This window comes from Schistocerca nitens, chromosome 2, assembly GCF_023898315.1.
Source record: "Schistocerca nitens isolate TAMUIC-IGC-003100 chromosome 2, iqSchNite1.1, whole genome shotgun sequence".
NCBI lineage: Eukaryota > Metazoa > Arthropoda > Insecta > Orthoptera > Acrididae > Schistocerca > Schistocerca nitens.
Window position 1 is genome coordinate 982,213,371 of NC_064615.1, and position 12,234 is coordinate 982,225,604.

Genomic DNA, 12,234 nt, shown 5'->3' on the forward strand with positions numbered 1-12,234 from the left:
GATTACGAAATAAGTTCTGCTTACGCCACGTTCCTAGGAGCTAAAGAGTTATGGGCTTCGAGAATCACTACTGCCTGCAACCAATCACCAAGTCATCTACTGACAAGGTGAAGTAAATCTTCCACAGACAGAAGCGAGACTCAGCGCTGAACACCACAAGGTGCTACTCTACGTCCTAGTAGAGTCTGGCTATTCTCCAAGCAAGCCTCAGTTGTCTGTGATACGGTGTCAGCCGTAAGCCACGCATGGGGTCTCGAGATCCCGGCTTTCCTACTGAACGTGGTAACACTCTGCTTGTAAGATCTGTCCGGATTTCAGTCGTCGTCCGTCTATTCACCAGAGCCCGTCGATGAATCCCACAACTTCTCGTAGTGTACTCCATCTGGATCGAGCCATGCTTCCTCAGCCGTCACAGCACTTATAGAGTTACTATACGAGGGGCAGCCAGAAAATGAAGAGTACAAGAAGGGGGCGTTTGAAAAGTCCGTGCAAAGTCCGAGAGATGGCACCACTGGTGCTTGTCGAGGTCATGTTTAGTTAGTAGCATCTTTGGAGAGAACGCACGCCAAGTTTCAGCCATATTGTTCTATTTATTTGTGTTTCGGGTTCGTGTGAATCAAGAAAATCGAGTGACTGTCAAAAAATGGACGAAAAAGAGTATCATGTGGTGATTAAACATTACTTTATGAAAGGCAAAACGCCACAGGAGACTAAAGAGAAGCTTGATAAACATTACGGTGACTCTGCACCTTCGATTACAACAGTTTATAAGTGGTTTAAAAGTTTTCAGAGTGGCCATATGGGCACAATTGATGCTGAACGGTCTCGACGCCCTGTGGAGGTTACGACTCCAGAAATCATTGATAAAATCCATGATATGGTGATGGATGACAGAAGAGTTAAGGTGCGTGAGATTTCTAGTGCTGCGGGCATCTCGAATGAACGGGTACATAATATTTTGCATAAACATTAGGGCATGGGAAAGTTATCTGCAAGATGGGTTCCGCGATTGCTCACGCTTCACCAAAAACGGAATCGTATGAAGTGTTTGCAAGGATGGTTTGCAGCTGTTCAGGAAGAATCAGCAGGATTTCAAGCGTCGCCTCGTCACTGTGGATGAAACGTGGATGCGTTACTATACTCCTGAGACCAAAGAACATTCTAAACAATGGGTTACCAAGGGAGAATCTGCACCAAAAAAGGCGAAGACCTTTCCTTCGGCCGGAAAGGATATGACGACTGTCTTTTGGGATTCTCAAGGGATAATCCTCATCGACTATCTGGAAAAGGGTAAAACTATTAAACGTGCATGTTATTCATCGTTATTGGACCGTTTGAAAACCGAGATGCAAGAAAAACGCCGGCGATTGGACCGAAAAAATGTCATTTTCTATCACGACAATGCACCAGCACACACCTCAGTAGTTGCGGTCGCAAAATTAATGGAAATTGGATTCTAACTCGTTTCACATCCCCCCTATTCTACAGACTTGGCTGCCTCGGACTACTAGTTGTTCCCCAATTTGAAGAAATGGCTGGCGGGATAAAGATTTTATTCAAACGAGGAAGTGATTGCAGCAAATAATAGCTATTTTGCAGACTTGGACAATTCCTATTATTCGGAAGGGATCAACGACTTAGAACAGCATTGGACGAAGGGTATAAGTCTAAAAGGAGACTGTCGAAAAAAAAAAAAGGTTACCTCAAACACGTAAGTAGTTTTTATTTTTGCACAGACTTTTCAAACGCCCCTCGTAGTTAAAAACCGAACCCTCATCGTATACCGCCTGCTCTACCTCCTGAAGCCTTTTGTCACAATCTCCATGACCTCTTCATCGTTCGAAAAGCGCTATCCATCCATGAAGTCCTTCAGTTAGTGAAAAGACGGTAATCTCAGGACAGTAGCGTGGCTGAGTCGCAATGTCCCATCCAAACTACACGATCACGTCTTGTGTGGGCCGGGTGGTAGGCGTCTGACGTTGTCATGAAGGAGTCACACACCACGATTGAAGATTCCTATCTTTCTGTCTTCGATTTTTTTTATTAACTTTTATAGGGTCTCACAATTCATGGTGGTCCCTTTGGGTATGAAATTGACCATGAAGAGACCTTTCCGGTCCCACAAGGACGCAATGATTTTCCTATTTGAACATTGAACTTTGAACTTTTTGGAGGATGGGAAATACGTACGGCGTCACTGCAGAGACTGTCTTTCTGACTCAGGAGTATAGTGACGAATGGTTCAAATGGCTCTGGGCACTATGGGACTTAACAGCTATGGGCATCAGTCCCCTAGAACTTAGAACTACTTAAACCTAACTGACCTAAGGACAGCACACAACACCCAGTCATCACGAGGCAGAGAAAATCCCTGACCCCGCCGGGAATCGAACCCGGGAACCCGGGCGTGGGAAGCGAGAACGCTACCGCACGACCACGAGCTGCGGACAGTATAGTGACACATCCACGTTTCGTCCTCAGTCACAACTGAGTCGAGAAGACAGTCACCCTCAGACTAAAAACGCTTAAGAAATTTGCGTGCAGCTGACACGCTATTTTCACGGTGTTCTGGAGTCAGAATTTTTTGTACCCATCGTGTACACAACTTCTTAAACCTAAGTGTTTCAGACACGATTTCGCCAAGGAGACTTCGTGAAACACGTGGAAAACTTTCTTTACAGGAGACAAGAGTCACACGACGATCATAGCGAACTTTTCCTTCAATATTCCACAAGCTCTTCTGAAATGACGGACGGTTTCCCAGTTCTTTCTTTGTCGTGGGAGTCGTTACGACAGTGCTTAATCAACTTAACCCATTTGGTAACATTCTGACGATTCATTACCTCCGATCCGTAGGCTTCCACAAGCTGGCGATGGATACAGACCACCGATTCGTTGCGGAAAGTGATGAACCGAATGGATGAACGAATCTCACATCTGCTGTAGGTGGAGCAAATGGAGGGCGCACTGGAAGTTGTGTTACCCTGCTGCGATGACTTTTCGTAATTGGTTGAAGCGATCGATGGCTTCATTAGACCACTACAAAGCCACTACACGTTACGGGTGCGAACTCTGAAACCCCTGTGTCTCGTACAGCCCTTGTATTCCTACTTTCTGGACGTACTTCATACAGTACTACACCTAACTGACTGAGCGATCTGTCAGTATGATGCTCCCATGTTTCTCAAGTCAACCATTCGACATTCCTCAAAGTTCTAAAGACGGCGATAAGCCGCACATGCACGGGATTTAGGCACTCTGTGTTGTGATCTCCACCTGAGAAGTGCTAGCAACGTTTCGTCATACCCAATAGCTGTCAAGAAGTGACACCATTCTTCATCTATGAAAAGGCCTTTTCTGTACTGAAGATGAACTCGCATAAGGATGAAGTTCAAATCGGCATTTCTTGCAAGCATGTCATTACCGGAGTATCTGTGTGGTAGCAAACCATGAAGTGTTTATGGTGTTACGCTTTCCGTTTTCACCAGTGTACGTATCACTTTGCTAGGCGGAATGAACCAATGAATCACTTCCCAACCGAGGGAGGCATGCCACTACGAGTCCACTTTTTGGAGAACAAATTCAAATAGTTTCGGAGAAGCAGTAAAGTGCAATCAGCGGTACGCAGCAACTAACGTTATCTCTGATTGTCGAGGAAGCAGAGACGTAATAGAGAGGAAGACATCGAGTTCCCCTCACCAAGAACCGCTCCCCACGAGCGCTTTTACAGAATTTAAATTTCGCCATTTTCCCTTCGGAAAGAAGCAGGCCAGGAGGAGCAATCTCTGGTGGAGCTACGCGCTTCCAAGCCGCTCCACTTTTAATCTCCCTCCCCCACCTCCTGCGAAAATGTCACGTGATCGATGGAGCCGCATACAAGCGACACACTTTGCCAAAGAATCTGCTCTCGCAGAAAGCCGTCCTTTCTCGCCTACTGCGGGCGCCTCCCTGCGAGCTTTTCGCGCAAACACATCCTGAAGTCGTTCCTCGACCCGCTGTCGTAATACACTACTGGCCATTAAAATTGCTGCACCACGAAGATGACGTGCTACAGGCGCGAAATTTAACAGACAGGAAGAAGATGCTGTGATATGCAAACGATTAGCTTTTCAGAGCATTCACACAAGGTTGGCGCCGGTGGCGACACCTACAACGTGCTGACATGAGGAAAGTTTCCAAACCGATTTCTCATACACAAACACCAGTTGACTGGCGTTGCCTGGTGAAACGCTGTTGTGATGCCTCGTGTATGGAGGAGAAATGCGCACCATCGCGTTTCCGACTTTGATAAAGGTCGGATTGTAGCCTATCGCGATTGCGGTTTATCGTATTGCGACATTGCTGCTCGCATGGGTCGAGATCCAATGACTGTTAGCAGAATATGGTATCAGTGGGTTCAGAAGGGTAATACGAAACGCTGTGCTGGATCCCAACGGCCTCGTATCACAAGCAGTCGAGATGACAGGCATATTATCCGCATGGCTGTAACGAATCGCGCAGCCACGTCTCCATCCCTGAGTCAGCAGATGGGGACGTTTGCAAGACAACAACCATCTGCACGAACAGTTCGACGACGTTTGCAGCAGCATGGACTATCAGCTCGGAGACCATGGCTGCGGTTACCCTTTGCACTGCATCACAGACAGGAGCGCCTGCGATGGTCTACTGAACGACGCACCTGGGTGCACGAATGGCAATACGTCATTTTTTCAGATGAATCCAGGTTCTGTTTACAGCATCATGATGGTCGCATCCGTGTTTGGCGACATCGCGGTGAACGCACATTGGAAGCGTGTATTCGTCATCGCCATACTGGCGTATCACCCGGCGCGATGGTATGGGGTGCCATTGGTTACACGTCTCCGTCACCTCTTGTTCGCATTGACGGCACTTTGAACAGTGGACGTTACATTTCAGATGTGTTACGACCCGTGGCTATACCCTTCATTCGATCCCTGTGAAACCCTACATTTTAGCAGGATAATGCACGACCGCATGTTGCAGGTTCTGTACGGGTCTTTCTGGATACAGAAAATGTTCGACTGATGCCCTGGCCAGCATATTCTCCAAATCTCTCACCAACTGAAAACGTCTGGTCAATGGTGGGCGAGCAACTGGCTCGTGACAATACGCCAGTCACTACTCTTGATAAACTGTGGTATCGTGTTGAAGCTGCATGGGCAGCTGTACCTGTACACGCCATCCAAGCTCTGTTTGACTCAATGCCCAGGCGTATGAAGGCCGTTATTACGGCCAGAGGTGGTTGTTCTGGGTACTGATTTCTCAGGATGTATGCACCCAAATTGCGTGAAAATGTAATCACATGTCAGTTCTAGTATAATATATCTGTCCAATGACTACCCGTTTATCATCTGCATTTCTTCTTGGTGTAGCAATATTAATGGCCAGTAGTGTAATATTGACTGCCGTGTCATTAATACACAGCATGAATAGCAAGGGTTCCGACGCTGTTCTCTCGGGCACGCATTAATCTACATCTACATCTATCGATGACTCTCCGTCGAAGACAAGACGACATGCTGTGTCCTCCGTGGATTTTCCAGAGTACTCGAGCATATACTTTTGAGTGCGGTACGAATTTGGCGAAAAGAGCAATAAGACGGGAAAGTCATAAGAAGAAGGGCCAGATGCCGGCGGCTCCCGTCCGGCCCCCAATATATCAGTGCGATGTATCAGCGGGAGCGGCTCCTGAAAGCATGCGTCTGCCCCGGCCGTAATATATCACGGCCAAGTTTGGAGTGAGGCAATATGGCCGGAAGGGGCTCCCGCTGCGTCACGTGTCCCCGCTGATGGGACAAGTTCTGCCCGAGATAAACACCCGCCATCCGGCCAGCCGGCGAGGCTAAAAAACTGCCCGTCTCGCCACGCACCTGCAACGGCGTGATTTGTTTACCTGCCGGCAGCCTGTAATTCCTTTTAGAACAGCGAGGGTGGGGCGGAAGTGTAAGGAGGCCATCCGTCCGAATAAGTAAGGAGTGGGGTCTGCTCAAGTTTCGTGTTGCCATTGTGATGCCCGTCCCTCTCATGCGTGCGCGCCCTATTCCTCTTTATCTTCTGCTCTCTGCGAGGGAACCAATTTGCGAGCAGATTCGGCTCACTCTCTGTCTTCCACGGTAACTGGAGACTAGGAGAAGTACCACTTCTTCAGCGCGCTGAAGTTGGTCAGATGGTCAGAACGACTTGCGTTATAACTCAACGCCATAAAGGCGGCGCGGGACAAACATCAAACTTGCATGAGGCGCACGACTTGCATGAATGTGTAAATGACAAGCATTTCAGTGCAATCACACCAAGTTGGTAAGATTAAGGTCATCTACTTCTTGTATACAGGGTGATCCATCGACAGTCACCGGGCCAAATATCTCACGAAATAAGCGTCAAACGAAAAAACTACAAAGAACGAAACTTGTTTAGCTTGATGGGGGGAACCAGATGGCGCTATGGTTGGCCGAATGTCAAACGGATATCAACTGCGTTTTTTAAAAATAGGAACCCCCATTTTTTATTACATACTCGTGTAGTACGTAAAAAAAATATGAATGTTTTAGTTGGACCACTTTTTTCGCTTTGTGATAGATGGCGCTGTAATAGTCACAAACGTGAAAGTACGTGGTATCAGGTAACATTCCGCCAGTGCGGACGGTATTTGCTTCGTGATACATTACCCGTGTTAAAATGGACCGTTTACCAATTTCGGAATGTATGGCTATTGCAATCAAAATGCCCAACGGGCGTGTGCTATGTCTGCTGCTCGGTATCCTGGACGACATCATCCAAGTGTCCGGACCGTTCGCCGGATAGTTACGTTATTTAAGGAAACAGGAAGTGTTCAGCCACATGTGAAACGTCAACCACGACCTGCAACAAATGATGATGCCCAAGTAGGTGTTTTAGCTGCTGTCGCTGACAATCCGCACATCAGCTCGTGTGCGGTTGAAGCGGTATTGAATAGCATATTTCATGACAGGTGGATTGGTCGTCGAAGCACCATACCATGGCCCGCAAGTTCACCGGATCTGACGTCCCCGGATTTCGTTCTGTGGGGAAGGTTGAAAAATATTTGCTATCGTGGTCCACCGACAACGCCTGACAACATGCGTCAGCGCATTGTCAATGCATGTGCATACGTTACGGAAGGCGAACTACTCGCTGTTGAGAGGAATGTCGTTAGATGCATTGCCAAATGGATGGAGGTTGACCGACATCATTTTGAGCATTTATTGCATTAATGTGGTATTTACAGGTAATCAGGCTGTAACAGAATGCGTCCTCAGAAATGATAAGTTCACAAAGGTACATGTCTCACATTGGAACAACGGAAATAAAATGTTCAAACATACCTACGTTCTGTATTTTAATTTAAAAAACCTACCTGTTACCAACTGTTCGTCTAAAATTATGAGACATATGTTTGTGACTATTGCAGCGCCATCTATGACAACGCGAAAAAAGTGGTCCAACTAAAACATTCATATTTCTTCACGTACTACACGAATGTGTAATAAATAATGGGGGTTCCTATTTTAAAAAAACGCAGTAGATATTCGTTTGACCTATTGCAGCGCCATCTAGCGGACCAGCCATAGCGCCATCTGGTTTCCCCCTTCAAGATAGACAAGTTTCGTTCTTTGTAGGTTTTTTCGTTTGACGCTTATTTCGGGAGATATTTGGCTCGGTCACGATCAATGGACGACCCTGTATAAGCGAAGTTAAATACCACATTTGAAAATCATCCTGATATAACCTTGCACTCCACAAAGGTTCGAGACTGGATTTTAATAAGAAACAGAGAAAAGTTAAGATGCTTCGGGTTTCCTATGTAGTCTCTCCCCCCTTGAGTTCAATTCACAGACCCTTCATACAACCATATTAAACTGTCTAAAAATCCTCTTTTGGGAAGCTGTTCAACTAACGCGTGACAGTGGCTTGAATGTCGGTTACGTTGTCAAAGCGTTGACCCTTCATACAAATTTCTGCACTTTGTCGCTCTGTGACAGCTTTGTTCTGATAACGTCCGCCTCCGCCTCTGCGTGGTTCGTCGGACTTAATTACTTACACGACGCTCTTCCGACAACGCGCCTACCGCGGGCGAAGGATATTTGTAAGTTGTTGCTGATGCACACCCCCTTGCAGCACGTTGGAGGCACAGTGCCCGAACGTCCAGTGGTCGACAGTGTGGAAGACTGTCCATGCTCCTTTCCTTCCATCTACATCAGAGCGTTTCGGTACCACATTGTCAAGGGCAAATTTCCCAACTACCAATGACTACAGCGTATCGCTCTGGCTGCGTCACCACTTCCCACAGGTTGCCTATGCGAGGGCACCGACGAGGACCGCCTTATATGTACTACGAAACGCGATGTCTGGTTCCTAACTCACTGTATACTGGCCTACAATCTCCGCGTCTCACCAGCAACGATCCGCCCCAATCTCCTACTCCTCCCTCCAGCTAAGCACCACACTATCATGCTGTTTCCAGGTCAGGCGATCGCCAACCTTTCCCGTGATCCCCCAAACTCCGCACATGGATCTTTGGTGCTGTATACTAGAAGCTCAAAGCACTCTCGCGCATTCGCCCAGATATCGTCGGACCCTTGCACAGCGTGATCAACAATTCCCCCCCCCCCCCCACCTTTGTTGAGGAGTACCGAACTTCCTACTGTCTTGACATATGTACGATCATTGTGGGTCGGTGCGGTGTCCCACCAACATGTCCAGGCTAGCGACGAAGTGTGCAAGGGGAACTGCACGGTAGAATGGTTCAAATGGCTCTGAGCACTATGGGACTCAACTGCTGAGGTCATTAGTCCCCTAGAACTTAGAACTAGTTAAACCTAACTAACCTAAGGACATCACAAACATCCATGCCCGAGGCAGGATTCGAACCTGCGACCGTAGCGGTCTTGCGGTTCCAGACTGCAGCGCCTTTAACCGCACGGCCACTTCGGCCGGCTAACTGCACGGTAGACTCCTTATTTTTATTTCTGCGCGGGATTAACCGAGCGGTCTCAGGCGCTGCAGTCATGGACTGTACGGCTGGTCCCGGCGGAGTTTCGGGGTCCTCCGTCGGACATGGGTGTGTGTGTTTGTCCTTAGGATAATTAGATTAAGTAGTGTGTAAGCTTAGGGACTGATGACCTTAGCAGTTAAGTCCCATAAGATTTCACACACATTTGAACATTTTATTTTTATTTTTTTCTGAATTTAAATTACAGTTCATGTGTTTTTCTGTCCGTGTTGTAGCGGGCCTCGCCCCGTACAGCTCTCCATCCCTCCCCCACACTAGGAACTGCCTGATACGCTGACCCACTCTCGTCTCGTAGACACAGGCGTAAAAAAAACAGAAAATTAAAAATTAAGTAAAAGAAAAATAACGAAAATAAAAGACCCTGTTGTCAATTACCTTGACCTAATTCCCTTCCCATCGCTTCTGTCGTAGCGTGCGAGGGGGTGGGGGTCGGGGGAGAGGGGGAGGCGGGATGTTGCGGCCAGGACTCCGATTGTTGCGACCGTATCCGCTTCGCCCTCCTGCCCTTCCCGTCACGACTCGCTTTTTGGGATCAGGTTAAAAAAAAAAAAAAAGAATTAGCAACTGCGGGTGACTGCCATACAGACGGCCTGGGTTCGCCTCCTGGCACTGACAGGGACTTTTTTCCTTGGTGGGAGGACTGGAACGGGGTGAACTCAGCCTCGAGATGCCAACAGAGTAGGTAATTGACTGAGTAGTAGTGGCTCCACGTCACCAAAACTGACTACGGCCGGTATATCGCTGTGCTGAGCCACGGTCTTCAATTCCACATGAAATAGCACCACCTGCGCAGGATGACACGATGGTCGGTCGGTACTGTTAAGCCCTCCCAAACCTGTGCAGACAGTCAAGCTGATAACACCAAGTCTCGTCATCAGTACTGATTTTTTACCCTATAAAGATCTTTCCATCTTTTGAATTTCTATCATATCACGGCAGGCATCCACGCGTCGTTGCTTTTGTTCGAGAGTCAAGATATGTGGCAGAAACTTTGCATACACTTCTTCACAGCATTCTGGAGAATATCTTGATCAACTGATTCACATACACTATGTGATCAAAAGTATCCAGACACCTGGCTGAAAATGACAAGTTCGTGGCGCCATCCATCAGTAATGCTGGAATTCAGTGTGGTGTTGGCCCACCCTTAGCCTCGATGACAGCTTCCACTCTCGCAGGCTTACGTTCAATCAGGTGCTGGAAGGTTTCTTCAGGAATGGCAGCCCATTCTTCACAGAATGCTGCACTGAGGAGAGGTATCGATGTCGGTCGGTGAGGACTGGCACGAAGTCGGCGTTCCAAAACATCCCAAAGGTGTTCCATAGGATTCAGGTCAGGACTCTGTGCAGGCCAGTCCACTACAGGGATGTTATTTTCGTGTAACCATTCCGCCGGTGGCCGTGCATTATGAACGGGTGCTCGATAATTTTGTAAGATGCAATCTCCATCTCCGAATTGCTCTTCAACGGCGGCAAGCAAGAACGTGCTTAAAACGTCAATGTATGCCTGTGATGTGATAGTGCCACGCAAAACAACAAGGGGTGCAAGCCCCTCCATGAAAAACACGACCACACCACAACACCACCGCCTCCGAATTTTACTGTTGGCACTACACACGCTGACAGATGACGTTCACCAGGCATTCGGCTTACCCACACCCTGACATCGGATCGCCACATTGTGTACCGTGTTTCGTCACTTCACACAACGTTTTACCACTGTTCAATCGTCCAACGTTTACGCTCCTTACACCAAGCGAGGCGTCGTTTGGCATTTACCGGCGTGGTGTGTGGCTTATGAGAAGCCACTCGACCATGAAATCCAAGTTTTCCCACCTCCCGCCTAACTATCATAGTACTGGGAGTGGATACTGATGCAGTTTGGAATTCCTTTGTGATAGTATGGATAGATGTCTGCCTATTACACATTACGACCCTCTTCAACTGTCGGCGGTCTCTGTCAGTCAACAGACGAGGTCGGCCTGTACGCTTTTGTGTTGTACGTGGCACTTCTCGTTTCCACTTAACTTTCACATCGGAAACAGTGGACCTAGGGATGTTTAGGAGTGAGGAAATCTCGCGTACAGACGCATAACAGAAGTGACACCCAATCACCTGACCACGTTCGAAGTCCGTGAGTTCCGCCGAGCGCCCCATTCTGCTCTCTTACGATGTCTAATGACTACTGAGTTCGCTGATGTGGAGCACCTGGCAGTAGGTGGCAGCACAATGCACCTAAAATGAAAAATGTATGTTTTTTGGGGGTGTCCGCATACTTTTGATCACATAGTGTATGTTGCTCCATTGCAGCTTTGTGACACAACGTTTGACACACTACGGCCGCACATCCAATACACAGAATGCTGGCAACTGACTGGTGGAAAGCACATTTTCAGTCCACCTCGGTAATCGCGCGGTCAGCGCTGCGGATTGCTAACAGAAGGGGATCGGATTCGATTCCCGGGCAGGCCAGAGATTTTCTCCTCTCGATGACAAACTGATGTTTTTCCCTTACGTTCGTATCATCATTGCTGTGTTGGCAGAAGAGCCAACACCGTATTGCTAGAGGAGGCCGAAATGCACGCGTTTAATTACACGCAGACTGGCGTGAGGTCTGGAACATTACAAGGAAATGAGAACTTAGAAAAACGGACGCAGTTGCTGTAATACTTAACTTTAATCCATAATTGTAGAACATCGCTCTTGATGATACATGCTTCACAATATAAATATCAATTGAATATGGCGCCTTGCTAGGTCGTAGCAAATGACGTAGCTGAAGGCTATGCTAACCATCGTCTCGGCAAATGAGAGCGTAATTTGTCAGTTAACCGTCGCTAGCAAAGTCGGCTGTACAACTGGGCCGAGTGCCAGGACGTCTCTCTAGACCTGCCGTGTGGTGGCGCTCGGTCTGCAATCACTGACAGTGGCGACACGCGGGTCCGACGTATACTAGCGGACCGCGGCAGATTTAAAGGCTACCACCTAGCAAGTGTGGTGTCTGGCGGTGACACCACAATCATAACTGACAGTTCACTGTTGACCTGGCTTGATGGGCACGTCCCGAAGGCCACTAAAAATACACATTTGTTGTTTATAGTTTTTAGTTTAAGCTGCCACCGCACTTACTGCGCTATCGTCGCTTTTACGCCAGAAATACCAAGATTTTTGGACAGACAGTTCCAT